Source organism: Bufo gargarizans, chromosome 9, assembly GCF_014858855.1.
Source record: "Bufo gargarizans isolate SCDJY-AF-19 chromosome 9, ASM1485885v1, whole genome shotgun sequence".
In the NCBI taxonomy this organism is placed as follows: Eukaryota; Metazoa; Chordata; class Amphibia; order Anura; family Bufonidae; genus Bufo; species Bufo gargarizans.
Window position 1 is genome coordinate 166826787 of NC_058088.1, and position 4576 is coordinate 166831362.

Sequence of the window (4576 nt, forward strand, 5' to 3'; positions counted from 1 at the left end):
ATTTGAGGGCATTAAGGTGGGAAAGGAGGAGCTTAAAGTAGCCTTTTTCGCTGACGATATTTTATTTCTAGAACATCCTCATGAGGAACTCCCAAGGGTACGAAGTAGTATAAATGACTTCGGAAAATGATCAGGCTTTAAAATAAACATATCTGATTGCGACTGGGAAGGGAGACGGGGGGGGGGGGGGGGGGGGGAGCTGACCGAAGTTCAACATTAAGTGGTATTTACCTAGCAAGAGACTTTATTACTCATTTGGGAATTAAGGTGGGACATAGCTCAGATTCCTTGTACAAACTTAACTACACACCCTTAATAACTAAAATAATACTAGAACTACGCAGGTGGTGTAACTTACCATTGCCACTTTTGGGCAGGATACATTTAATTAAGATGATGACTTTCAAGACTTTTATATCCTCTACAGACTCAACCTCTCCTGATCAAACACAGACACAATCAAAATACATAGTGAGGTGTCGCGTTTTCTGTGGCAAGGAAGGCGTCCCAGAATAGGGATACAGAAACTCATGGCCCTCAAGATGAAGGGAGGGATGAATTTGCCAAATATTAGGCTTTATAATTTATCTTGCATCCTGAGACATGTTATAGACTGGGTGAGGAAGACAAATTTTCACTCAGACTACATTCTAGAGAGACAATTCTGTTTCCCATGGGCTCTTACTACCTTATTACATGTCCGTTTGAAAGATATACCCATGCAGCTTAGAAATTCAGGCCTTTTCAGACATACATGGGTCATAGGATATCCGAATATCTACCTTTATGGAACCATCCTGAGTTTGAGCAGGGTAAAGTCGATAGTTTATTCAGGGAATGGAGAACGAAAGGGATACTCTCTGTTCAACATATGTTGAATGATTTTGGAAACAGATGGTTGACATTTCAGGAAATAAGGAATAAATACAATTTGAGCCCCTTCCAAATCATCCAGTTTGCCCAAGTTCATAAATTCCTAACAGATAGATTATCTGACCCTTCAAAGGAGACACAGAAAAACAATTTAGATAAGATTTTACAGAAGGAGACAGGTCCCCAGTCTATTTCCTCTCTTTACTCACAAATTAGGGGAGAATTGGGAGATGGGGTCCCTCCCTTGACATTCAGGCCCTGGGCTTGAATATTAGAAGATCAACAAGCGGGGTAAGAGATAATAAAAGGATGGTGGGGATAGAGAAAAAATACTGTATATTAAATGAAGTCTGGAGGGATACCCATTTTCATATTATGCATAATGTGATATATGCTTTTAACTTGCCGTCTTCTCCTAAGAGACCTGATAGATTGATGAACTGCTCGTCTCCTCAGGCACCGCAGACTGATTTGTTCTATGGATTATGGACTTGTGGTCCCAGGTGGCGCAAATTGTTAAAGACATATATAACATAGAAATTCCCATGACGCCAATGGTTTATTTATTCTACTACTGGGGGGAGATAAAAGGGGAGGGCCCAGTGAAACATAATTTACCAAAGCTTTTATATGCTCAGAGTCTGGTAACGAAAAGATCCATTTTGTAAATCCAGAGGTACGATCAAACAAACTATGAAAGATTTGTTGGCATTAGAGCAAAGAGAGGTAGAGATATGCAAGGAGAGCAAAGTGGAAAAGTTCTTTAAGAAATGGAAGGGCTTTATAGTCTGCTTTCTTTCTGGCATGGAAATTGGCAAGGTGGTAGGATCCTTTAAACTCGCCAAATGGTATCTGACTGAGCAACTAAAGGGCACATTAGTTAAATTATTAAGAGGATAACTGGATATGTCAATACTCGATCACACTATCTTGGGCACCTCTAGATAGCATATACGGGGTACTGATGGTTTTTCAGTGAAAAAACTATAAGCAGAATATTTTTGCTGAGAGAAATATCTTGGCAAAAGACAACATTTCAATTCTTTTTATACAAAGTTGGCATTTGACCAAGATATTTATCTCGCCCAGCATGGGTATATGTAAAATGACACCCCAAAACACATTCCCCAACTTCTCCTGAGTACGGCGATACCAGATGTGTGACACTTTTTTGCAGCCTAGGTGGGCAAAGGGGCACACATTCCAAAGAGCACCTTTCGGATTTCACAGGTCATTTTTTACGGATTTTGATTGCAAACTACTTCTCATGGATATGGGCCCCTAAAATGCCAGGGCAGTATAACTATCCAACAAGTGACCCCATTTTGGAAAGAAGACACCTCAGGGTATTCCGTGAGGGGCATGGCGAGTTCCTAGAATTTTTTATTTTATGTCACAAGTTAGTGGAATATGAGACTTTGTAAGAAAAAAATAAAATAAAAAAATAAATCATCATTTTCCGCTAACTTGTGACAAAAAATAAAAAGTTCTATGAACTCACTATGCCCATCAGCGAATACCTTAGGGTGTCTACTTTCCAAAATGGGGTCATTTGTGGGCTGTTTGTACTGTCTGGGCATTGTAGAATCTCAGGAAACATGACAGGTGTTCAGAAAGTCAGAGCTGTTTCAAAAAGTGGAAATTCACGTTTTTGTACCATAGTTTGTAAACGCTATAACTTTTACCCAAACCATTTTTTTTTTTTTTTTTACCCAAACATTTTTTTTTAATCAAAGACATGTAGAACAATAAATGTATATATGGATGTCGTTTTTTTTTTTTTGTTTTTTTTTACAACTGAAAGTGAAAAATGTCATTTTTGCAAAAAAATCGTTAAATTTAGATTAATAACAAAAAAAGTAAAAATGTCAGCAGCAATGAAATACCACCAAATGAAAGCTCTATTAGTGAGAAGAAAAGGAGGTAAAATTCATTTGGGTGGTAAGTTGCATGACCGAGCAATAAACGGTGAAAGTAGTGTAGTGCAGAAGCGTAAAAAGTGGCCTGGTCATTAAGGGGGTTTCAGCTAGGGGGGTTGAAGTGGTTAAAAATAAAAAATATTCAAATATAGTGTAGACCTGTGGTACTAGCTAAAATGTTTTGTCAACTTCACAGCCAACTAAATTTTTTGTTAAAAAGGTCATACTCCCCAAACCACTTCTCAAACATTAGAAGAGATGAGGTATCGGATGAATTGCTTCATGTTGTTGAAAATTGCACGTCCCTCTTCCACAGCAGCTATAATAGTGGAGAAGGTGTCATCAGCCAGAACCATTTCTGAGGCAGTTTTAGCAACTGCTGTTTCGGATCACATAGCTACTCCAATCTCCGCTTTTTTGAAAGCAGGGGCATCATTTACACCATCACCTGTCTGAAAGGAAAGAGAAAGATGGGTTACTCACACCTGAAACAAAATAAAAAATAAAAATATAATAATATAGGGCCAACCTTCCGAATCGCACCCTTTTTTGGTCTCACTGGATTTACTCCCAAGAAAGTACTAGGATCAGCAAATAAGTATTGCACGCCGTTCTTCACAAGGCTCTAGTGTACAGGATCGGAAACAAGAGGTGTGAAATAGACAATCTTACAGAAGACGTCCTACAGCTACGGTAAGAAAATAATCATAGCTGAGCTTTGTTACCTGTTCTGTGTATCCTTCTCCCGAAAAGCTTCTGCCATGCTCTCCAGCTGGGTGCAACTCTGAATGAAACTGTCAAGCTGTAAGCCGGGGGTAGCAGATTTTACAGAAAACCGGAACATAATTTGCTGGATAAATTGAGGGCTGAGATTATATCCTATCTGAGAGAGCTTGATGCAGCTCTCCCTGGTTTATGCAGCCAGATCTATCACGATCAAATTGCTGGAGCATGTTCTTCCACTGCTGAAGATACGTCCAGAGAGACGAAAACCCAAACACGTAAATTCGGCCTTGACTGAGTCTTATCAAACATGTTTAACATCATAATGCAGGTTTCCTCATTAAACGTCGACCAGATGGAGTTAACCAGGGCTCGTTTAAGCCCTTTTAAAGAGATGTAACCACTTCTATCGGTGTCAGATTGGAACCAGTTAAAAGCTTCTGGCTCTACTCCTGGAGGAAGGTTCCAAGAAGGTCTCTGACAATATTGCCCTTGCTGCGGAGCACCATATGGATTTGTTCCAGATCCCCCATAAGGTCCACCTGGAGCAAGGGTACCATAGGGCCCACCTGGGGCTGCACCGCTGAGTACTTGCTGTCCATAACCATTATTAGACATTTTCAGGTCCATACGGTGCTCCAGGTGAAGGTCTCCCATATGTAGGCTGGCCTGATTTAACCACCTCCTCCATACTTCTAATCTGAGGAATAGTTTACTGGAGGTGCACCAGGGGTTTGTCCTGCAGAGCCATGGTATCCCTGGCTGTACGGATAGCTAGTCATGATCACTCCCTAGGTCTGCATCGCCAATACACCCGAGACCTGCTGTCAAAGTTCGGCTAGGAAGTGACAGAAGCAGTTCCTCACCCTGATTATTAACTGTTGTGCCTAACCTCCATGCGTCGCAAGGACCTCAAGATGTCACATGGTCACTTGACAGGCTAAAGTCACGTGGGTTTGAAGCAGCCGCGGGATGTAGCAGCACAGTTACATCTACATCCCAAGCGCTCTCATAGTAAAGATTAGTAATGTAATAAAAAAATACAGTAATAATAACTAACC

The 4576-nt window shown here is 40.6% G+C and overlaps 1 pseudogene; it reads right to left on the bottom strand.

Moving 5' to 3' along the window:
* Nucleotides 1–3460: 3460 nt before the first annotated feature.
* On the bottom strand, nt 3461–4297 carry LOC122945965 (annotated as a pseudogene).
* Nucleotides 4298–4576: the final 279 nt, after the last annotated feature.